Raw genomic sequence first — 26259 nt, forward strand, 5'->3', positions numbered from 1 at the left:
TAGGGGACAATTGTAGACATATAAATATAAAAAAAAAATTGTAATGATTGTCTCAAAAGGTCATATCTGACACATTTTTTTCTTCAATTTATGTGTGCTTGAATTGAATGAATGTTGTTTTTAATAACAAAAAAGTATTATTCAATAAATAAACAAGAATCCTAAAGTTTCATTTTATGATCAATGGAGGGAGACAGAAAAAAAAAAGGAAATTAATTTAAAAGAAAAGAAAATGGTTAATAGGGAAAAAAGAAGTTGATCTGAGGGAAGTTAAAGGGATGCAGGAAGCTTTTGAACAGGAAGAGGTAGAGCTAGTTGGGGATGGGAGGAGAAGAAACAAAGCAAGGGAGGTAAAAATCCTCTCTCCACAACCTCCCCTGGAGATATTTCACAGATTGAAAAGAAGAGTGTTCACATTCTTCAGACCTATTAAAAAACTAGAGATGATTCAAAAAAAGGAAATGGTCCCATTTATTGTCAGACCTATACCACTTAGCATTTTGTTTCTTTCTCTTATGTCACTTGTATTAGGCCTTGGGTTTTGTTGTTCTAATTGTACCCATCAGTCTCTCCCATTGGTTTATAAGCTCTTAATTCATTTCTTAATCTCCCAGTTCAAGGCTCCTAACCACAGAAGATTGAAAGACATAAAGATCAACAAAGAGAAACTGACAAATCAACCCACATAGAAGGTTTAGTATACTCGAGAAACATAGAAACACAGCCAGAAAAGTTGAAGAGAGAAAGAATTGGAGATTTAAAGAACTCATTAAAAGCTTGATTAAATATATGTTTCCATATGTGTATAATAGCTTGTATCGAAAACAATGAACATTATTTCCGAGTACACACAGATTTTTATTTTTATTTTATTATTTTATTTTAGATTTTATTTATTTATTCATGAAAGACACTGAGAAAGAGAGGCAGAGACATAGGCAGAGGGAGAAGCAGGCTCCATGCAGGGAGCCCAATGTGGGACTTGATCCTGGCACTCTAGGATCACACCTGGGCCAAAGGCAGACCCTCAACCACTGAGCCGCTCAGGCGTTTCCACAGATTATTTTAAAGAATTACTTGTGTAAGGCTACAATGGAAATCTCAAAAAATTTCAAAAATGTCAACATCATACAAACAACATTCTCAAACACAACGTAATAATATTTTAGAAATCAGAAAAATTATAAAATTTCCTCTTCCTGCCTGTCCTGCATGGTGATTTGGTGGGAGAGTATACTTACAAGCAATTTGTGAGTTAAAGAAGAAATTAATTATGTTAGAAAATATTTAGAAACTGAATAAATATTAAAGTACTATGTATCAAAACTCAGAAGATGCAGTTAAAGTGTATTTTAAGGAGCAATTTATATTCTGTATTAAGCCAATTTGTAGCCTATATTAAGAGCAATTTATAGAGTAGGGAACAATTTACAGTCGATTTTAGGGCGTATACATATTTAATATATGCAGTCATTGTCAAAACCAAGATAAAAGGAACAGGAAAACAAATAATTCAAAAGGAAGGAAGTTAAAGAGATGGAAACAGAAGTTAATGAAATAGAAAAGAGTCCACAAAAGTTATTAATAAAATTAAAGAGTTTCCTGAGAAGAATGATGAAATAAAATTCTGTCAAATTTAATGCAAATACAGGGGCACCTAGCTGGCTCAGTGAGTTAAATGTTTACTCTTGATTTTGGCTCAGATCATGATCTCAGGGTTGTGAGACCAAGCCCCATGTTGGGCTCTACACTCATGGAATCTGCTTGAGACTCTCTCTCAAACTCTCCCTCTGCCCCTCCCTTTGTTTGCTTGCTCGCTGTCTTTTTCTCTCAAATAAATAAATAAAACCTTTAAAAAATTGATAATAAAATGTAAATAGCACAGACCCAAATACAGAATAGTATCATATATATATATATATATATATAATCTATAGAAATACATATATTACTATAGAAAAGGATATAAATACAAATACAAGATATAAGGAGAGATTTCATAATCACAAGAATGTCCATTAAGAAACTTTATGCCTGGGCAGCCTGGGTGGCTCAGAGGTTTGGCGCTGCCTGCAGCCTGGGGTGTGATCCTGGAGACCCAGGATCGAGTCCCACGTCAGGTTCCCTGCATGGAGCCTGCTTCTCCCTCTGCCTGTGTCTCTGCCTCTCTCTCTCCCTCTCTGTGTCTCTATGAATAAATAAATAAAATCCTAAAAAAAGAAAGAAACTTTATGCTTGTATATTTCAGAGCTCAGAAGAAATGTAAAAACTTTTAGGAAAAGTATAAACAAAGCAATTGGGATTCAAGGAGGAAAGTATAACCTGAAGAGGAAAAAAATGCTAAAGATTGTTGTTAAAAACTTTAACTTGCCTACTAAAACATTAGACTGTGATAGGAGGTGTTTATTATTATTATTATTATTATTATTATTATTACTATATAAGTCTAAGAATATCTTATACAAACTTGTCAGATTATAAAAGTAAAGTCAGAAAACTCATTTTGTGACACTAGTTTTACCTTGGCACTGAAACTGAAAGAGGGAATTACAAACATAAGCATATTTCACTTATGAAACAAATATGAACAAAGAAAATCAAATATTGGTAAAAAAGAATCCAGTAATATACTAAAAATAATATGTCATGATGAAATAGGCTTTTTCTGGAATGCAAAGATGGTTTAACATTTGAAAATATATTAAAGAAAATCCACTTATAAATGGTGAACCGGACACAAACATTTATCTCTGTTCCCTTAAAAAAAACTCCACAAAAATGCCATTAAAAGAAAAAATATATAAACCCACGTAGAAGCAGTTAATGAAAGAGAAGAAAACACCAGATGAGAGATGCTAATTAAATTTTGGAAGCACAAAAGCAAATGAATGAATGGTTACAACAGTTTTGAAAAAGCAGAAATATAAGCCTGCAAGGAAAAAAATCCAAACAAGCCAATTCAAGAAGACAAACCTTAAAAAGTATGACAAAGTGGAAGCACCAGACACATGTGAAGTCAGGAAAATTGGTTCAAAGTCTATTAAGAAGCAAAGCTCTGGGGCACCTGGGTGGTTTAGATGGGTAAGCATTACCTTTGGCTCAAGTCATGATCTCACGGTCTTGGGACAGAGCCTGGCATCAGGCTCCCTGCTCAGTAGGTAGCCTGCTTCTCCCTCCCCCTTCTTCTGCTAGCTGTCTCTGTCTCTGTCTCTGTCTCTGTCTCTGTCACTGTCACTTTCTCTCATAAATTAAAAAAAAATGAAGCAGAACTAGAAGTCACCTCCTCTGTTGCACTCAGCTGTCTCTCTTCCACAAGAAGTATACTTGTGGAGTGGTTGAACTGAGGTACTCTCTGTTCTTGGACCTGAGGCCTGGCTGAGAGAGTGGGGACAATTGTGAAAACAGGATTGAGTATGAGAATCTTAGCCCCCTTTTCTCCCTTTGCTCAGAGAATATTCATCAGGTGGGTTATATCCCTCTAGGTAGAAAAGGGAAAAAGATTCATTGATTGGGAGACTAATCACTGTATGTGTGTGTGTGCATGTGCACCTGTATGCACGCACACGTGCCTGTGCACATACACATACGTACACATACATCTCTGTGTGCATGTATATTATGTACTTATTCTATGTCATGCACTGAATATTATCTAACATACTTTTTATCTGAGAACAGACTAAGATGAAATAGGATGAAGCACAAAGTCTGGAAATTATGTATTCTCATTTGTGACAAAATGTAGTAGATAATTAAAATGATTCTAATGTGTGAAGCCATTTATTATTTTGTTCTTTCAACAGACAGATATTGAGCAGTACAACATCGAAGGTCTTTAAAAACATGCTTGGCATTGCTTTTCAAAAGGATGATTGACATGGCCTTATGTCACGGAGAAAATCAAGTAGATGTTGACCTTGTTATTGGTTAAACACAGATTATTATGTATTTCAAGAAACTCAGTTATTACCTATGACCCAGTATGACTTGCTTCTATTAGAGGATAGTGTGAAGAGAAAAAAATAGGAACTTTTATGTGGTTATATAGTTTTAAATAATGAATTAGGAATTGTTATTTATTCTAGCAGAACACTACCTTTTTTGAATCTGAAGAATTGTGATGGTTTTTAATATTAATATCTTTTATCTATAGTGAAAAAACACTGTTTAGAATTCAAAATGAGTAACAAATGTGATTATCCTTTGAGCATTTGAGATAGTTGGGACAAATATCATCATCTTGATTCACAGATGTTAAAACAATTATAATGGCGCTTTTAAGCATTGGACTTGAAATTGAGAGCCTCATTTCGGAGTCTTGACTCTGTTACATCTAGCATTTGTGAACTTTGGGAAGCAGTTATTGTGTCTGGACCTCTGCATGCTTATCTATCAAATAAGAGTTTAAAACTTTAAAAAAAAACATATAAATAAGAGTTTAAAACTTTTTTTCATAGCACTCTTGTTTTTATAATCTGAGAAAGAAGTCTTCACTAATGATACATTTTGCCAGTTGATCTTAAACCATCACTTAAAAATGCTTTTTAAAATTTTAAAATTCTGTAGTTGTTTAATTACTTACTCTCTTTTTTTTCTCTATCTCCTCCCTTGCCTCCCTCTTTCCCTTCCTTCTTCCTTTCTAAAAATTAGATTTAATAAATCACGGAAAAAGAAATCCCAAGAGACAGCAGCTTCTGGGTTGTTAATTCGGCCACTCCGTGATGAGAACAATTGGAAGTCACATCTTATCAAATTTTCACTCTCTTTTCCTCAACATATTGACTTGTTTTTGACTAGTGTCCCTCTGTTTGCATGGAAATACAAAACATAACAATGTCTAGCAGAAGAGATGTAGCTTTTTTAGTTTGTCTTTTTGTATATGTAAGGAAATTAATACCATTGCCTCCCCCTCCAGACATCTTATGTACCATTGGCCAGAATTGCTTCACATGTTCGTGCCTAATTAATCATTGGCAAGGAAAATGGAATCATCACGAATGAATTGGACCAGTTAGAAAAAACATCCCTCCCCTCTGGAGTTGGTGTTAGAGCCCTTCTTTCTTCCTTCTTGTATCTTGAGAAGAATGGTGGCTTCGTGTGGGATTTGCTTCATCTATTATTCTATTGTATCTGTAGATATTCGTCTTTTACCTAGAAATTCCATCCTCAGTTTTCTACCAGGAAAATTTTTGTTCATCTTTCAGTACACATTTTGGATGTTACTTTGGAAAGGATCATTGTGACAAGGAATAAAATCACAGATGTTGATACATTAAAATTTGAATAACGTTTTAGAAGTAGTCCTTAACATCTGAAGAGAAAAAAACATGCTTGCAATAAAAACAAGTCTTAGCATATGAGAGCAATAAAAAATAGTCCGTGAATATCAACTGGTGTCAATAAGATATAATTGGAAGCAAATATTCTGGTTCCCTGAAGAATCCAGGTCGCTCACACATATTTGTATTTACTTGGAAGGAAACCAAAGCATTAAGGTTTGGAACAAGGGAATTCAAAGACTCAGAATGAGGTGGCACAGGAGAGCAAACACTCCTCATACTGTAACAACGTGGCAATCCACAAAGGTGGATGTGCAAGCCCACTCTGAGGACAGTAGGCAGCAATCTGGGATGCAAAGTGTTGTCACTGACCACTCCAATGGAGATTGTTAGTGGAAACCTGAGTAGAATTAGAAAGAGGCAACAGAGAACATGGCATTTATTTATATACATACACACACACACACACACACACACACGATATACCATATTTGGGAAACTGGTCGACCTGATATTTCTTCCTCTCATCTGGCTGAAAGTCAGTGTGAATGAAGAAACATTAGCAGATTTATATTCCTTCACTTCTCTTCCTCTCATTTTAGGATATCTATAAACACTTAGTCTTGGACTAGCGGAGAGAAGATTTCAGTTGGTTACCTTTGTGGATTGAATTGGGATTACAGCCGTGGGAACAGATCACTACCATGACCGAATCATTATTTCTATTACTTGTGAATCCCAACAGCTGTGAAATCATGCATGATTTAGAGGAAGAAGGGAGGTTTTTGGCAACCTTCTCCAGGTAGCCTTCTTTGACCCTGCCCTGCCCTGCATGCAGTCACCTTCTCCCTCTGATTGATTATTATTCTGTATTTCAGATCGCCTTTTCTTTGCATCTATATTTTTCCCTAATTTCCAAAAGATCATAAATGCCATGAGATCCTATTTACTTTTTATCCCGAATCTCAAGCCTTTAATATAGTGGGTGCTCGATATATGGCCCAATCACCCCATGCTCTATGGCTGTGCTCAAGTAGCAGAATGGAGTTAGAGAAACATGCGCAGCTATGATGACTGGCCTCACTTCATGACCACAGACCTCTGGGGGGCTTCTAGTGCTGCTCAAGAATCCTATTGCCTTTCCCTAGCAATTCACTGAGTTGAGGATTTTATACTTCCTCTTTTCTTAAACCTCTAATATCACCACTATCTTTCACTCTTAGCTGATGACCTTGCTTACTATTTTGCTGAGGAAATAGATGCCATTGAAGAGAAAGAATTTACACATGTGGCCTTACAAGATATATCAAATTACCCGTATCCATATACTGTGCATTTCCTTCTTTTACAATTGAACTGAGGCAGTGAATCTCATCCCCTCCTGTGAAGGGTTTCACTACAAAAGTATATCATCAGTATTACTCTCAGTACTGAAACTTTATCAATAGTGTACAAATATAATATCTTCCATTAGGAACAACCTTTTTTACCTTCTCTTCAAGCCACTGCATCAATTCTCCGTCCGCCTTATTAGCCTAACCTTTACTCTTAGAAAGAGTCATCTCCTTTTGCTGCCTCTATTTCATTTCACTTGCATTTAGATCAAGGTTCTGTTCCTACCATGCCACTCAAGGAGCTCTTGTCAAGGTTACTCCTAACTGCTAAATAGCATCCTCATTATATGCAATCTACCAGCTGCACTTTCCTACAATTGATCATCTTTCTTCCTTAAAACACTCTCAGCACTTTCTGGGTTTCAGCTCTTCTTTTCCTCTGCCCTGACTGGTTGCTCCTACTTAGCCTCCTGAGAGGACCATTCTCTCCTTGACCTTAGTGGTGAGGGCACTTCAGGTTGTGTCCTTGGACCTAGGCTGTGGGACTTAAACAATATATATTTATTTCTCGCAATAATGGAGACTGGCAAGTTCAAGATCAAGGTGCCAGCAGATTTGGTTCCAAGTAAGAGCTCTCTTTCTAGTTTGCACATGGCTGCCTTCTTGCTGTGTCCTTACATGGCTGAGAGAGAGCTCGAGCTCTGGTCTGTCTTCCTTTTCTCTTAAGGACACCAGTATCATCCTGGCAGTCCCTCCCTCATGATCTCATCCAAACCTAATTACCTCCCAAGGGCCCCATCTCCTAATTCTTTCATATTGGAGGTTAGGGCTTCAACATATGAATTTGGGGGGTATAAAACATTCAGTCCTTGACGCATGTATATTTCCAGCTCCAAGTCATTTATTTAACTGCCTATTTGGCATCTTCCAGTGGGTTTCTGGCCTCCTACTATTTATCCAACCCCTCTAACCTCCCAAGTTCTCCACATGCCCAGGCTGCATCAGATTTCTTGCGGCTCTTTGAGGATGCCAGGCATGCCTCTGCCCCAAAGACTGTCTTCTCTCTGCCTGGAATTGTCTTTTCCTACATAAGGATGGTTTACTTTGTCCTTTACTTTAGATCTTTTTTCAAATATGCTCTTACCAAGAGCTCTTCCTGCCAACACCATATCAAATCTGGTCCCTTTTATCTCCCATGCTTTATTTTTCTTCAAAGGACTTTTTCTTTCCTTGCATATATTATTTTTCTTTATTATCTCTCTTCCGCATTGGTTTTTGAAAAAAAGAACTTTGGCTGTTCTGTTCATAGCTCTGTCCTGTGCTCTTTGAAGGGGTCCTAGTGCATATCACATGCTCAATAAATATTTATTTAAAGGATGAATGAATGGATGAAGTATTGACTATACAGTTGATGGGCAAGGAATGGTGAATTAGAGAGCTGGATGTGTGTCGCATAGTAGAATCACACATTGTTGAAAGACAACTCGGTTTAGTTGAATTTCCTTACTTTTAATATTAAGAGCTTAAAATTTAGGAAGTTTAGGAAACTAGTTCAAGATTAAATAACTAGAGGCTGAGGTAGTTTTAATTTGTCAGATCCTGAGACACTCATTCTACTGTATACATATTTGTAAATCATGCTGAGCTTGTTATTCTTTTGGCTGCTGCTAGTATGATTTTATTGAAGCCTCTATAATTCAGTTGAAACCCATTAGTGTAAATTTTCATGAAGATGATAAGAACATGATATACAATAAATACATGATTTTTAGGTCTTTGTCTTACTAATGATACCAATCCCCCCCTCCCCCGGCTATTTCTCTCAATTTACTATATCCAATGTCCCTGGCCCTTTCCTCATTTCAGTGTACCATGCTCCTATACCTATTACTGTAACTTTTTCTAACACTTTAATTGTGATGATTTCTGAATCTGTGTCTTGAATCCAGATCTTCCTGCTGAGCTCCAGACTTGCCTTGTAGGCATTTGTGTTCTGGTGTCCACACAAATCGAAGACATTCCAAAGTGAACCTCATCATCTCCTGCCTCTCTTCACCAGGGGCCCCACCCCAACCCCTCCCTCTGGCAATTCCATCTTCCTCCAGTATTTAGTGGCCTGTGGACGGTGCCACCACCAGTCAAGGAAATAAAGCAGCTCTGTGGGAATTACCCTTTATGTTTTCTGTTGCCTTTCTCCCGTGTTAAATCCATTGCCAAATCTGGATGGATGCTCCTTGCAAATGGATCTTTTCAGTTTATCTCTTTATTCCCCCCCATCCCAACACCAGAATCCCTGAATTAGTTTCTCTTGTCTCTTCCTCTCATCGTTGCAATAAGTCTGTATCTAGTATAACTTCCCTTGGTGTTCTACAGTGTTACCGTATCTTTTTAAAAAGCAAATCTTGTTCTGCCTCTCCCCTGCTTAGAATTCTTTAACAACTCCCTATTGCTTCCAAGAATACAATCTCCAAGTCTTAATGTGACATAAAATGCCCTTTTTGATTTGACTCATGCAAACCTTTCTAGGCTTGCCTCCTTGCTTTTCCCATCCTTTCTCCTTTCCAGCAGTGTTGAAACTTGGGGATGTCTGGTTGTGCCTCTACTCTTACTCCCTTGTAGATTTTGCTCAACTGCTCTACTACCTCTGCTTCTTCCAAGTTAGGAGCTGTTTTCAAAAGGCTTCTGTGGTCTGCCTCTTCTCTCCACCTCGGACTGAATTTGAGGTGGTTCTCTGGCGGGGTATTTTTTTGTTGTTGTTGTTAAAACAAAATAAATTTTTCTTATAATTCAGGCCAGAAACTCACAACCAGGGTATCAGCAGGATTGGTTTCTTCTGGAGACACTGAGAAAGAATTGTTCCATTCCCTTCTGCTGGATTCTGGTTGCTGCGGGCAATTCTTAGTGTTTGTTGGCTTGCACATACATTCAATGGTCTCATAGCTTTTTATGTGTGTCTGTGTCCAAATTTCCCTCTTAAAATATTCTCCTCCCAACTTTATTGAGATAGAGTTGACATAGAATGTCGTGTAAGTTAAGGTGTAGAGCGTGATGATTTGATACAGATATATACTGGGAAAGAGTTACTATAAGCTTAGTGAGCACATCCATTACCTCATCTGATTACTGTTGTGTGTGGTAAGAATGTTTAAGATCTACTTTCTTGGGCAGCCCTGGTGGCTCAGCGGTTTAGTGCTGCCTTCAACGCAGGGTATGGTCCTGGAGACCTGGGATCAAGTCCCATGTTGGGCTCCCTGCATGGAACCTGCTTCTCCCTCTGCCTGTGTCTGTGCCTCTCTCCCTCTCTCTCTCTCTCTCTCTGTGTCTCATGAATAAATAAATAAAATCTTAAAAAAAAAAGATCTACTTTCTTAGCAACTTTGAAGTATGCAACACAATATTGTTAACTATAGTCAATATGTCTCCCATGTTCTTATTGTGCCTGTCCAGGTATCCATAATAGCATCACTGAACTTCACAGCAATTGTCAAATTACCTGTTGAGCTTCATTAGACTTTTAAGATTATTGAGGTCTGGGTTGTGTATGTACCTATTTATTTAATGCTTATAAGACTGTCTGGCACAGGAATGTTGATTGCACAAAAAGGTGAATGAGAGGTCCACCGAATAGCATCTTCTTGTCTATGCACTGCCATTTAGCTTCTTCGATGATAATGAGCATTAAAGCTTAACACTTCAATTCTGACTTGCCTTAGCTTTGGCCCAACCCCATTCATAGTGCTTCCTTTTTATCCCCTTATTTAAATTCAATTTGCCAACATATAGTTTATAATTATAATCAAATTATAGTTGCCATCTTTATAGCACTCAGACTTGATATCATGATTAGGGCTATATTTTTAATTTCAACCTCCCTCAAACAAACAAAATTTGTGAAATTATCATGATCACATTTCTACAAATGAAAAATAGAAGGGAAAATGGACTTGTCCAAGGTATATACACAGGAAGTCCCAAACATAGCATTTGAACCCAGTTCTTTTGGGTGTTTGTTAAGTGTTTTGCAAGCATCTCTGTTTGTCTCTTTATACTTTATTTGCTTTATTTACACTGTTTTAAAAGTCTACCTATTTGTTTTATACACTCCTCGTTGTCTAGAGAAAAACATTCCAGAGAAAACTCCTGTACTTCCTCAGAGTATAAGAGCAGAAAGGAAACTTATGATATTTCTATACAATAATGTTTTCATTTAAAGGGTACTGAAAGAAGGGAGAAGAGAAGAGAAAAGATGAAAGGAAGGACAGCGTATATAAGGGAATTATTTTGGATATTGAGAGATGCATTTATTCAAGTTTATATTGAAGCACAAAATTATCCTTCATTGAAAATTATCAGTATTCTAAAATTTCCTCACCTTGTTCTTTTTCTTTTTTTTCCAATGTGCTTTTCTCAAGTTTTGTATTGTATCAGACAGAACAAAAAAACCTGTTACTTGAAGATAGCTACTCTGGTGATATTTTAGAACAACAATGAATTGAACACCAGAAATCACATAAGAAATCCTGTTCTTATGAGACTTTTTTGAGGACAGATTTATAGGCTCTAAAAATTATTCAAGCTTCACATCTAAACAAATGTTCAAGCCTTTGATGTGTTTTTAGCTGTTCAAAAGGTTAAATCAACATTCTGTATTATTTCTGCATTTTTTTTTCCTGTATGGTTGGTGTTCCCACCAAGGACCCGATTTCTAGCCACAAGGCAGGGTAGAAGGCTTGCGGCCAGTTCTTCAATCAATGCTAATGTTGCTCTTTAGCCAGCTAGAAATTGGACCTGGGTATTTCTCTGGAGTCTAAAATCCTCGGGTCATAACACTAACATCTCCCAGCACACAGCCCAATCTTATTTAACCCTGCTTCTGGGCATTGTACATTTTAAAACTATTTCACTTTTCTGAACAGGTCTCCAAGTGACTTATGCTGTAAGTATAAAGTTCTTTTTTTTTTTTTTCCATGTAAAAGAAAGTATATTACAAGAAGTGACCAATAAGTCAATAAGAATCAGGTGTATGCACATACATTGAAATAAATAGCACAGAGACCTTACCTTAGTTTTTAAGGATGCAGATGGCTGATTTGAAATTGATACTATGGATAATTGAATTTCAAATGTGTTTAACAACTAAAGTGCAGTTTTATACTTTGAAGTTTTTGCTTTTAATTGCTAGCAAGTCATCATTTTACAGTAAAAATGGACTTACGGAAAACTATAATATAGCAACAGTGTAAGTGGCTCTGTCTCACAATGAAAAAGGCATTTTTGACTCTCATCTCCAACTGACTACAGGAATAAAGTAGGTATTTTTATATTAATTCTAACAATGAATAGCTAATGAGTGTAACTCAGATTAATGGTGAATCAATTCTTTTCTTTTTAAGATTGTATTTATTTATTCATGAGAGACACAGAGAGGGAGACAGAGACACAAGCAGAGGGAGAAGCAGGCTCCATGTAGGGAGCCTGATGTAGGACTCGATCCCAGGACCTGGGATCACGCCCTGAGCCAAAGGCAGACGCTCAACCTCTGAGCCACCCAGGCGTCCCGAATCAACTCTTCTTATTGGCTACTCCTGTCAGCATTTCTTGTATTTATCTAGTAGTTATAGTTCATTCAGTTAACAGTACAACTAATTGGATTTTTTTCATTTTTTCTTTTCCAATTTTTATTTAAATTTCAGTTAGTTAATATACAATGTAATATTAGTTTCAGGTGTAGAATTTAGTGATTCGTCACTTACATAAAGCACCCAGTGCTCATCACGAGTGGCTTCCTTAATACCCATCACCCATTTAACCCATAACCTCTGCTCCCCTCCCCTCCAGTAACCCTGTTTGTTCTATATTTTAAATAGTCTGTTTTCTAGTTTGTGCCTCTTTTTCTACCCCCCCATGTTCATCTGTTTTGTTCCTTTTTTAAAAAAATATTTTATTTATTTATTCATGAGAGACACAGACATAGGCAGAGGGGGAAGCAGGCTTCCTACAGGGAACTTGTCCAGTTTTCCTAACACTATTTGTTGAAGAGACTATCTTTTTGTGTCATCTTCAGTTTCCTTCATCAATGTTTTATATTTTTCAGAATACAGATCTTTTGCCTCTTTGGTTGGGTTTATTTCCAGGTATCTTATTGTTTTGGGTGTTTCTTCTGCTTCATTATTGATGTATAGAAATACAATAGGTTTTTGTACATTGATTTTGTATTCTGTGACTTTACTGAATTCATGTAGCAGTTCTAGTAATTTTTTGGTGGAGTCTTTTGGGTGTTCTATATTGAATATCATGTCATCTGTGAAAGTTTGACTTCTTCTTTCCTGATTTGGATACCATTTATTTCCTTTTGTTGTCTGATTGCTGAAGCTAGGATTTCCAGTCCTATGTTAAATAACAGTGATGACAGTGGTTATCCCTGTGTGTTCCCTGACTGTAGTGGAAAAGCTTTCAGTTTTTCCCCATTGAGGATGATATTATTTGTGAGTTTTTCATGTATGGCCTTTATGATGTTGAGGTATGTTCCCTCTATCCCTACTTTGTGGAGAGTTTTTATCATGAATGGATATTGTACTTTGTCAGCTGCTTTTTCTACATCTGTTGGGAGGATCATATAGTTCTTACTCCTTTTTTTTTATTAGTATGATGTATCATGTTGATTGATTTGAGAATATTGAACCACTCTTGCAATCCAGAAGTAAATCCTACTTGATTGTGGTGAACGATTCTTTTAATGTACTGTTGGATTTGATTTGATAAATATTTTGTTGAGATTTTTTGCATCAATGCTAATCAGAGATATTAGCCTATAGTCCTCTTTTTTAGTGGAATCTTTGTCCAGTTTTGGAATCAGGGTAATACTGACCTCATAGATTGAGTTTAGAAGTTTTCGTTCCATTTTCTATTTTTTGGAATAGTTTGAGAAGAGTAAGTGTTAAATGTTCTTCTTTAAATGTTGATAGAATTCTCCTGTGAAACCATGTGGCCCCAGACTATTGTTTGTTGGGAGATTTTTGATTACTGATTCAATTTCTTTGCTGGTTACTGTTCTATCAAGTTTTCTATTTCTTCCTATTTCAGTTTTGGTAGTTTATATGTTTCTAGAAATTTATCCATTTTTTTCAGATTGTCTGATTTGATTACATATAATTTTTCATAAAATTCTCTTATTTGTATTTCTAGGGTCTTGGTTGTGATTTCTCCTCTCTCATTTGTGATTTTATTTATCTGATTTTATTAGTCTGTTTTCTCTTTTCATTAAGTCTGGCTAAGGATCTTTTTTCCAAAGAGGATCACATCAACTGAAAGATCATTGGGAAATATGCTTTCCCGAGAACCTGGGTTATGCATGAAGGGTTTCTGATTCTGGCTTCTGTGGTTACTCACATCAGAAATCTCTAAATGTATTAGTTATGTTTTGATGCTATTCATATCATGTTCTGACTGATGTGCAATCATTTTTAGGTTTGGAGCATCAAAAATTGAATTGGAGACATAGTATTGTCCAGGAGTTATAGAATAGGAATGCAAACTAATATTCCATCTATGGGATTTCTCATTTATTAAAGACTATTTAAGTCATATGTGGTAGATCTCAGGGGTTTTGCTGAGCATTTGCTCTGTTAGGCTTTCAATGTGTGATCCCACTCCCTTGACTATAGCAGGAGATGGCTGACCCAAATTGAGACAATCAGAATTTCCCCCAGAGGAATTGAGTGTGAGAAAGGTAAAGAAGGTAAAGAAGAATGGAAGGTAGTGGACTCTAGCCACCTGATGGTAACATTTCCATGAATTCCTGCCACAGAAGCTCCTGAAATTCCACTGATACTTAACCTTTTTGAAGCAAGAGAGACAGTCTTTTTCCTGTTTAGAATTTTCTTAAGACAACTGCGGTCTGTTTCCTTTGCCTACAAAGAAAGAATCCAAACTGTTTAAACCCATTCTGTACACTAATTAAGGTATAGAATAAGGTTGATAAACTTAGTTTTCACAAAACTGTGAGATATTATAATTTACAACATATATAAACTTGCTAAAATTATTGCTGTTAGGATCGATTACTCATAGAATTGGTTATAAACAAACTTGTAAAGTAGGCTATATTTATCCTGGAGTTTTCTTTTTTTTTATACAGACCCTTTATTATCATCTTCCTCCTGTTAATACCCCTCAAAAAGTTTCTATTTTTTAAGTCATTAAATATAAAGTCACCCTACACCTCTAATTGCCTAATATTTTGGGGTTAGTCTATTATATTGGTGTAATTACCAGTAACACCTCCCTTCACTCTCAAAAGTCTCTCAGTTTATAGCCACTTTACTTAAATGTTTTTAGTAGCCTTGCTAGGAGTTTCTACCATTAAGTTGAGATGATGAAATGGTCAAGTTACTGAATTTTTCTACTATCTTTTTTATTGTTAAAAGAGAATGGATATAAAGAACCCATAAAACTTGATAGCAAAAAGAAATCTGATTTAAAAACTGGGCAGAGGATCTGAATAGAAATTTTTTCTGAAGAAAACATACAGATAGCTAACAGGTATGTGAAAAATGCTTAACATCTCTTACCTTTAGGGAAAGGCAAATCAAAACTACAATGAGATATCACCTCACACTTATTAGAATGGCTAGTATCAAAAAGACAAGAGATAACAGATGCTGATGAAGATGTGGAGAAAAGGGAACTCTTATGCACTGTTGATAGGAATGTAATTTGGTGTAGCCATTCTGGAAAACGGTATTGAGGTTCCTCAAAAACTTAAAAATAGAACTATCATATGATATAGTAATTCCATTTCTTTGTATTTATCCAAAGAAAAAAAAAACACTATCTCAAAAAGATATACACACCCTCATGTTCACTGTAGCATTATTTACAATAGCCAAGACATGAAAATAACCTAAATGTCCATTGTCAGATGAATGGATAAAAAAAAAAATGTGGAGTGTGTGTGTATTGGAATATTCTTCAGCCCTATAAAAGAATGAAATCTTGCCATTTGTGACATGAATGGACCTTGAGGACATTATGCTGGGTGACGTAACTCAGAGAAAGACAAATATCATATGATCTCACTTATCTATGGAGTCTAAAAAAAATCAAAAACACCACCGAGCACATAGATACAGAAATTAAACTAGTGGTTGTCAGAGGCAGTGTGTTTGTTGGGGGTCTGAAATAGGTGAATAGAGGCAAAAGGTACAAACTTCCAATTACAAAATAAATGAATCTTGGAGATATAATATACAGCATGACAACTAAATATATAATACTGTATTGTACATTTGAAAGTCTCTAAGGTGGGGTGCCAGGGTGGCTTAGTTGGTCTAGCGTGTGCCTTGAGCTCAAGTCATGATCTCAGGGTTCTGGGATGGAGTCCTGCATTGGGCCCCCTGCTCAATGGAGAGCCTGCTTCTCCCTCTCCCACTGCTGCTCCTCCTGCTTTTACATTTGAACATGCTTTCTCTGTCTCTGTGTCAAATAAATAAAATCTTAAAAAAGGAAAGTCTCTAAGAAAGTAGATCTTAAAAGCCCTCATCACAAGGAAAACAAATTCTGTAACTATGTATGGTAACATATGTTACCTAGACTTATGGTAGCCAATACACAATATAAACAAATGTTGAATCATTGTGTTATACACCTGAAACTAATATATGTCAATTGTACCTCAATAAAAAAGGAAAATGGCATTATTGTCAATATGGATAAAGTTTCAGTTATAGAAATCTGTTGTATCTATAGTTAACAATACTAAATTGTGTGCTTGAGAATTTGTTGAGTGGATAGATCTCATGATAAGTGCTCTTACTACGTTAAAAAAAATAAAAAGAAGAGGAAAGAAAGAAAATAAAAAGGAAGTAAACAGGCGTTCAGAAGTATTTTCTTTATTTTCTTCCCCTGACTGGTTCTCCTGCCACATATACCATTTTTTTCTTTCAGTTGCATCTTTTTGGCTTTATTTATATTTCTAATCACCTAGATTACTTATTATTGTCACATTACTTATGACATAACTGCTCTTGTCTTAAACATACACTATTGGCCTTTTAACTTCCTCTTGCTTATACCTAGAAAAACACCAAGCCTGGACAACTACCATTTCATCTGTTTCAAACGTCATGTCTATAGAATACTACCCACAGAAACACCACTTCTCCTCATGCACATGAGGAGACCACCTCTAATGAGAGCCTCTAATGACCACCGAGCTCTAATACTGCCAGTTTATCCTTCTGACGTATCAAGGAAGCACCCTCCATCCTTGTTTTCCACAGCTGTGTCAGACCCTTACTTTATTCCTCAACCCCCAGCCTACCATTCCTTACTCCTCACAGAGAAGATGAAGACAATCAGGCAGGAGGTGTCTATATGTTAGCTCGCACTGAAATATGTACCCCGTGTTGCTATATGCAGGCCAATCCCCAATACTCTTCCTTCCCATGGACTTGGAGTAAAAGGAGCTTTATTTTTGAGTTCAATTCCTTTATTTGAGAACCTTGTTCTTCTAATATCTTTTCTTTCCCATGTAAGAACTTGCTCTTTCTATAGTCTTTTCTCTGGTGTGTCTATCATGTTTCTCTTATAATGGCTTTTTCTCTTTAGCAGAGTTTTGAGCTGTAACATCCCCGATTTTCAGTCCTTCCACAAAGCTCACAGCTCTCCGTGCCCTTACATCTCTTATAGGGTCTCCATCCCCCTTCACTTTTCCCCCAAGTTTATCCTTCTTTGAAAGTCATCATTCTCGTTTTCTCTTGTTCTTCTAAGAAACTTTCTTCCCCTTCAATCTTGTCTCAGTCTATGATGGGTGCTACTACTCAGTACTCTCCCACATACAGGCATGTATCAGCCTGTGGAGCAATAGTTTACTAGTGTGCCTTTCCCATTATACTGTGAATGTTTTGAGAACAGGGCTACTATTCATCTCTCTATCTCCAATGGTCTACTCTAGAGTGGTGTTCTCTATCAACATGGTATACATTATCAGTTTCACGAAATATTTTCCCACTCACTAACCTCAGCAAGTTAAAATACATGATTGTAAGACATTGCTATGGGATGCATTATAATAAAAATAATTATTTCTCTCCCTATGGTTTAAGACGAGCCACCATCGAGGGTGGTTCTCTAAAAACGTAAAACTGGTTATGATAAGGGTTATAAGATCTGAGCAAAAGATTAGGAATGAATATGGAGCAGCAGAAAAAAACAGATGAAATAAGGAGAGGCTAGGGAGGATACTAGTGCCTTCAAGTATATGGATTTTACTGAAGGTATGTTATATTTGAAGTTACATAGTGCTGCCCAGATGCCAAATGCTTTATATGTATTAACTCAGATAACCCTCATCACAGCCATATGATGTAGACACTGTTATTAATGGCATCTTACAAATGAAGAAATCAAGACTCCATTTGAGAAGTGATGTGCACAGTTACTAAGTAGTAAAGTTGAGATTTGAGTCCACATAGACTAACACCACAGAACAATCACAGGGCAATGAAAGTATATGATATGATAAATAATTCAATTCCTGAAATAGCTAAAATCATATTTAAAGTGAACTACTCTCTTTACTAAAATCTGTGCAGTGTCTCCATTCCATTATATACTGGTCTTATTTCCTTTGAAAGTTTTCTGCACTAGCTTTGGTTATAAGCATGTCAGTATTTTTCTAGGATCCAATAAGAACTTATTAAGAAATGTGACCCCAAAAACACCAAAGGTCCAGTTATCCAACCGTCGAATTTTGAGTATATAAAAAAGCAAGAATTTTTCTTTAAAGAGAGCATTTTCCCATTAAATGGTCAGAACGATTGCCCCTCTTTGAAAAGCAGGGATTTTCAAAAGAAAAAAAGAAAAAAAATACTGTTAAAAGATTAACAAGTATTTGTTAATCTGCCAAGTAAATCTATGCGTTCCCACTCTGCTGTAGTGGTTTCTCTGTTTTAAATGTGGATAAATAGAAGAACCACAGCACCTCGAAAATGCTGCTGCTTAATTCTTCTGTGTAATTTGCTTTATTCAAAATGTCTACCTTTACATGGATTTGATGAGCTTGGTGAGGTTTTGACTTCAAAAAGGGCTCTTGAATTTTTAATCACCTCACTCAGGAGCAGTGTTTTCTTGGTGTTCCTTCCATTTCTCTTTTATATGGGGAAATCATACACATTTTTTACTAAGTCATCAATTCCTACTTGAAACTCTACCCTCCGTTTCATGCATGCATGGCTTTATAAAAGTGGGATGAGCTTTACATGCTTCAGGGACTGTGCAGTGAAAGCAGGATCCAGCAGAGACTTGGCCATATCCGACAAGTGCCTGCTGTCAGATTTTCCCTTCCCCTCTGTTTGACACGATGGAATCCCTTACAAACATGTCGATTCAGACCAGCACACTGCATACTAAATTATGAAAACAATATTCACATGTGGCATCAAAAAAGTGGACTCGTCATGTGGTATTGTTCTGCAGCGAAACCTTGGTGATGAGACGAGGAAAGAAGACTATCCATCAATTATCGCAATATTTTGAAGGCTTCAGCATAGGGTGGATGTTTGACTCTCACTGTGGGATGGCAGGTTTGCTGTGATTTATGTGGATCTAGCTATATGATTTTGGTTTTGATGACAGATGTGATAGGAATAAAATGCAACTTTGTGATGTATTCTAATATCCTTGGGTTAAAATGAATCTATATAGAATTGAAGGATATTGCAGTTATATTTGTTAATTGAAGCTGCTATGCTTTGTGCTTTAGTTCAGAGCATCATGCCTGAGCAGACATAGAAGAATAGCAATTATTTTTAGCAAGTGTGAGACTGGCTTGTGGTATTTCTAGCACGTGGTGAGCCTCTAGACATGCAGAGAAGGGAAAGCAGGAGGTCGCAGGCTTGGCTTTCACTTGGAGGGCATACTTGTCATTTCTGGAAACCAATGATGTTTTACACATGTTTTGTTTCAACCATTTATGCATAATAAGCTGGCTTTAGATATGATAGAGTTAAGTAAAGTGGACATGTATGTGATAATTATAAGATCTACGGTCATTATTTCATTTTGTATGATTCAACAATTTAGCTTTTTAAAATTCTATCATAAACAGAATTAAAGATTCTATTCTCCTGTTCCACATTCAGGCTGGAAATCATTAGAATATAAAAAAAAAAAAACCAACTTTAATATATACCCAGTGGAAGGGGTCACAGTGACACATAGCAATACAGGGAGAGTCCATGGGGAGTGAATAGGAGCAAATGTCCAACTGAAACAACCACACCACACTCTCTTTTTTTTTAAATTACTGATGGGAAATGAATTTAACAAGCATTCTTATATCCAGACCATCCTGAATACCACTTTGAGATTAACTCTTAAATATATTTTAATCATGTCCTTATCTTGATAAAACAACATAAATGGCCTTCCATATCCTAAAGGACAATGGCCACATGTCACATTGATATTCAAGATCTTTCTCAAACAAACTGGTGAATCTAATTTTCAAGGTAGATTCTCTTGGTCTTAGCTTCGGGTTTCTACTGAACAGCAGCTGCAATTATTGTGTCTAGCCTATTGGAGAACTTCTTCCCCACTGTTAATCACAATTGCTAACATTTTTTTTTGGCATTTATTATGTGCCAGCTACTGCACTGAGCGCTTCACTTTGTATTATCTCCCTTTTATCTCATCTGTCTCTTGCCACAACAACGCTGTGCAGTAGGTTGTATTATTTTACCTATGATGAGTTAGGACCCGCAGATGTATAGAACTTCCTTGACGTTACAGAGCTCAACTATGAGGCAACCCTGTCTGGCTTTAGAGCTGAGTGATTAAACCATTAAACTGCATTGCTTCCACTTTGCTTCAGTTTTTCTGTAAAATATCTCTTCGGATTCTGTGTTAGACTAACCTCTTGGGCTTGCTGCCTGTGCTTGTCTGTTTGTGAGGCTTTTTGTTTTTAAACCTGAATCCTGTCTCACATGAAACTTGGCTTCACATTTTCGCATCCTTAAACCACCCCATTTGCTCCAGATCCAATCTGACCTCTTCTTCCCTTGCTGCCAGAGTCCTGAAGAAGCACTATATTTGGTCACCTCTGCCTCATTACATTCATCAACTTTTTCTTTCACCTGCCCAGAAGTCTTGGAAGTATTTCCTTAACTTTCAATCAAATGAATTCCACTTCTATGGCTTTCTGAAAGCAAAATTATTCTGGTTCTCCTTCCTTTCTAAGTGCTCTCTTTACCTGTCTGCAGGCTCCTCTTTTGTGTCCCCTAAACTTGGGCCCTCTGAAAGATTCTGACCTTTCATTGTATCTCTTCGCTTTCCATTCTCTCTGTCTGGAAATTGCAGCCACTCCCACAGCTTGCTATCATTGTAGGTGGGCTATTCTGAAATCTGAGCCTTTTGGCAGAACCTATCATGCAGTAAGTACCTTACTTCTATTTGTCCACTGATTATTTCCACCCCAACCCCATATTTCTGCAGTCAGTCTCATAGCTTGCACATCTATATCCCTCCCCTTTACCCTAAACTTCCTTTTCCATTTGACCTCTCCAACTTTTTAATTTATTTTATTTTATTTCTTATTAAGATTTTATTTATTTATTCATGAGAGACACAGAGAGAGAGAAAGAGAGGCAGAGACACAGGCAGGGGGAGAAGCAGGCTCCATGCAGGGAACCTGATGTGGGACTCGATCCTGGGACTCCAGGATCACACCCTGGGCTGAAGGCGGGTGCTAAACCGCTGAGCTACCCAGGGATCCCCCTCTCCAACTTTTTTAATGCTTTTACGAGTATATCAGGTAACTGGGCCCTAATTTCAGTAGGATTTGATTTCCCTAACTTCCTTATATTGAATGACAACAATCATGAATGCTTATTGTATTATTATTATGTGCTAGACAGTGTTCTAAGTTTTTACATTGACTATCTCATTTAAATACTTAAACTATTAAGTAGCTACTCACTGCTATTTCCACTTTATGGACAGAGACTCAATCAATCAATCAATCAATCATACAGTCCAGGTGATATTTTGGTCACAAATCTTCCCTTATTCTTCCCTTCTTTCAGTGGTATGAGCAGCAATAATTTATTTTGGTATTGCCCCAACCTTGAACTGATCTTTTTTTCCTCTAGATCTTCTTCCTTTGAACAGTGCATTCTGCATACTTGATGATGGTTGCTCTTTCTGAAATATTGCCTTGGTAATGCCACTTTCTGGCCCTGAGCCCTTTCATGACTTCTTTTATTTCACATATTACAGTCCAAAATTTCCCCTTTATATTCAAAGCTATCATCCATATTTCCAAACTTATCCTCTATGGTCATGCCACAAAAGCTATGGTCAAGTTAATTTTTTCCAACATCCTTTTAATTTTCAAGAAACAAATGATCCAATCATGAAATGGGCAAAAGACATGAAGAGAAATCTCACAGAGGAAGACATAGACATGGCCAACATGCACATGAGCAAATGCTCTGCATCACTTGCCATCAGGGAAATACAAATCAAAACCACAATGAGATCCCACCTCACACCGGTGAGAATGGGGAAAATTAACAAGGCAGGAAACCACAAATGTTGGAGAGGATGTGGAGAAAAGGGAACCCTCTTACACTGTTGGTGGGAATGTGAACTGGTGCAACCACTCTGGAAAACTGTGTGGAGGTTCCTCAAAGAGTTAAAAATAGACCTGCCCTACGATCAAAATTATTTCTTTCCAATTTCCCTGCTTTGAAGATTTCATTCTTAGAACATGAATGCCGCTCATCTCCATCTTCCTCATTCTTGTCTCTCTGTGCATAGAAATGTTATAACTATGTCGAGGCCAGGCTTGAATGCCACTTTGCTCTTGAATTACTCAAATGAAGGGATGTCCCTTTTCTGAAATTTCATGGGACATTTTATCACTCATATAAAACCTATTTGTTGGCTTGTTTGTGATCATTTTTGTGTATTCTTTTTCTTCCTACTAGAAAGCAAACCTCTGGGGAAGTTGTAGCTGACCTATTTGTCATGTATTCCCCTTGGCATAAAAGAGATATTTTAATGGCAAGAAACCTTAGAAAACATTTGACTGTAGGAATGAATGAAGAATCTCCTTTATGATGTACTTCTCTTGGTTCTTAATTGCTTTTTTTTCCCCCTTGGTTCTTTTTCAGATCTAATAAAACAGAATTTTTTTAGCTGGAAAAAAGACTACAACATAGGGGCAAGATTTAGTATAAACTTCAGTGCATTCCTGGATCTGCTGAAACCAATCCAGGATAGGAAACTTTAAATTCCATCCATCCATGTATTTCATGGTCTGCAGTTAGGCAGTGTAACAAAGGGAGGAGTTCTTTCACATTTCTTTGCCAAAGTTTCCAAACTGTAAACAACAGTCCTGTGTCTGTATCAGTAGAGTATGAGGTAATAATAGATGAAAAGATCCAGGAATGTTTATTGACTCAGGCATTCAGGGCTTAGGATATGTAGAAGCTAGGGTACTATATTAGGGATATGGGAAATCATAAAAATCTCCCCAAATTACTCTTATTCTATGAAACTAAAACTTTTATATTCTAATCAAATAGAGATCGAAGAACTTTAGCTATGTATGTAGGGCACGTATATAGGGCACATCTGTATACTTAATTATAAATAAAACTCCTATCCACAGTCCTTTCTTCTAGGATCTTTTATGAAAGAGGCAACAAGGCCACTAACCTTGTCAGTGACTATATCAAAATTATATGTGGATGTTCTCTCTCCCTTTACCAGTAGTCCTCACCTGTGTCCTCTAGAAAAAAGCTGTAGTGAATTTTAAAGTATAGATGTAATCATCAGCTCCACTGTTCCATCAATGGTTGGGGATCAGATGATGGACCAAAGTTCAAGATAAGGAAAAAAGAAGGTAGAAAAATAATATGTCTGACCCTTTGTATCTCTGTAGGTGTCATTAGTGGCTGGCTGTAGAGCTTACATCTGAAGGGTGACTTTTTTTTTTTTGAATCATGTGGTAGCTTACAGTCACACAGTAAATACCTTGATGGTGATCCAAGGACTTTTCTTCTTCCATTACTGCTTTTAACTGCTCCTGCCCTCACAGGAGAACCATATTTCACCTTATATTTCTAACACAGAGGATGATCCACAAAACTCAAGCATCTGTGTGAATTCATCTTTATTTCTCTTATTAAAAGCTAGCAGTAGATAGATATTAGGGGAGGCAACATCATGGGAGGGGCAGATGGAATCAACAACTAATTAAACCAAAATACATTAAGTACAAATGATGGGCTACACACTAGGTGTTGGAGAACCTGAAATAAGTAAGATATAATTTGTGTCTTCATGGTAGTCAAAAATTCAGAAAGAGAGGCAGACATACCAGTAAATAAGACTTTTATAGGAGCAGTGACTGATATATTCACCAGGCATTGTGGGAACACAGATTCGGAACTTCTTAACCAGACTGAATGAGTTAAGAAACTTTTCTTTAAAAGTCACCATCACCATCACCATCAAAATTCATTTGATAGATACTAAAACTTGTGATGTTATGTTGATACTTTACAAACAGGCATATATAGAAGAGATTCCAGTCCTTAAAGAGTTCATAAATTAGCATAAACATACTGACTTAAAAGAAAATATGAGACAACACAAGAGCAGACATGTTTATGGCAGTAGCACTTTGCTCAGGGAGTTGTGTCTATGTGTGTGTGTGTGTGTGTGTGTGTGTGTGTGTGTTTACTCCTTAGGTTTTTGGATCATTCTACAAATAAAGGCCCCAATTAATGCAAATCTTTGTGATATGATGGAGAAACCATTGGAAATGGGCTGACCCATTAATTCATTATACAAAGGTCTCTGCAGCTGTTTTTGGATAGGAATGCCTTTTGCTCTCTGATGAACTGATATGCATGTGAAAGAGTTAATGTCACCTTCCAAGTCTTTAGAGTAATCTATTCCACTGTCACCTTTCTTTTGAACCATGACATTCTGAAAAAGTGATTGTAATTCCTCCTTCTATCATTTCACAAAGGTTGTACTGTCAAGCACTCTCCAGGATGTATATTTTTAAGATTTGGCTTCCTCCCTGGAATCATGAACTCTTCAGATGCTATGATAATGGACTTGAAAGTCATCTATGAACTGGTGATTCTATTAATATGAATAATGGGTGTTCTAATTTTTCATTATAATGTTTTAGTGATTGTATCTTTTCACATTCCTCCTGGCAGATGAAACATTCTAGTTAGGGAATGGACCTCTGGCTCATTCCCCAAGGAAGTAACAAGTGTCTTTGGAAACTTTTAATTATAGACAGAAAAGTTGGGAATATATGTAATAGAATCCATTAGTTTCATTTAGACTTTAGAAAAAGCACACAAGTCAGTGATTAATTTGATTGTATTTTAGAAGAAAATGTGAAAATTACCTGTGCATCTGCATAGGTACTTTGCCTGCTGACTTGATCTTAATTCCATCATTTGCAATTAAGTTGCAGTCATTTTTGCCTTGAGAAACCCAATTTGTCTATCCTTCTCTCTCCCTCTTATCTATCTCATCAGTCTATCCCATTTATTATGGATCATTTTGAATATATACATGTATACATATAATTTTATTCTATTAAAATTAATATTAAAAGCACTTAAAAGGACAGCATTCAATTGCATTTTTGTTAGAAAAAATTATAATTTTAACCATCTGACAGAGGTGAAAATGCATATGTTAGTTTTCCTATTGTGCTAACATTTCTTATAATTTTGGGATTTCCATTTGTGTTGAAGCTGATTAGAAATGAATGAATTTACTCATTCAGTTCCCCACCTTGAAGGATATGATGGTAAAAGATTGATCTCAAACAATATATCCCTTGATATAAACATGTGCTAGGTCAGTTTCCTTGCTTTATTTTGAAATAGATCTAATTCAGAAGCTTTTTGGAGGAGAACATTATGCATTTGACAGTAATTGTGACTGATTTTCATAATGCACTGATGTAGCATGTCAGATCTCAGGCAGTTAGTTAAATTCTAGGAAGAAAATTAAATTTGCCAATAGTTAGATTTTTTTTTTCCTCCTTGCAATTAAAGAAGGCCTTTCCTCTTATTATGCTTCATGTGCAATATACACATTGCTTTCTTTAGCATCACTTAAGGGTACTCTAATTTTTCTGTCAAATTTCAACCAACTTATTTTATGATTTTGTCAGTTTCCATTTTCAACTCTCATTTTGCCCTTGAAACACTTGTGCAAATTCAACCCGGAATTAAGCACAGGAAAGAAATTGTTTCAACTTTCTATCCTTCCTTTTTCTTTAAGAAAAAAAAAAGATTTTTATTTATTTATTCATGAGAGATGCACAGAGAGAGAGACAGAGACATAGGCAGAGGGAGAAGCAGGCTCCGTGCAGGAAGCCTGATACGGGACTTGATTCCCGGACCCCAGGATCATGACCTGAACCAAAGGCAGAGAGGCTCAAACACTGAGCCACCCAGGCATCCCTATCCTTCCTTTTTTAAGGAAGTTTTTTCTCTGTTCCCGAGGACTGCCTCCTGCCCAAAACCTGTTTTATAGAGCAATGAATGACAGGAAGTCATGCATTTCCCTTAATAAATATTTGATATTACCCACAAGTT

The 26259-nt window shown here is 36.6% G+C and overlaps 1 long non-coding RNA gene across 14 annotated transcripts in view; it reads left to right on the plus strand.

The window, feature by feature from the left end:
- The window catches only part of LOC144317066 (uncharacterized), a 571155-nt gene that overhangs the window by 234834 nt on the left and 310062 nt on the right, over positions 1–26259 (plus strand). For 4 of the 14 annotated variants that reach the window (XR_013382945.1, XR_013382944.1, XR_013382943.1 and 1 more), the window contains one exon: positions 615–770. The exons of the other annotated variants lie outside the window; for them this stretch is intronic. This is a non-coding gene — a long non-coding RNA (uncharacterized LOC144317066). Of the gene's footprint in view, positions 1–614; positions 771–26259 lie in introns of those variants that run through there. 14 annotated transcript variants of the gene reach the window in all.

This window comes from Canis aureus, chromosome 7 (genome assembly GCF_053574225.1).
Source record: "Canis aureus isolate CA01 chromosome 7, VMU_Caureus_v.1.0, whole genome shotgun sequence".
NCBI lineage: Eukaryota > Metazoa > Chordata > Mammalia > Carnivora > Canidae > Canis > Canis aureus.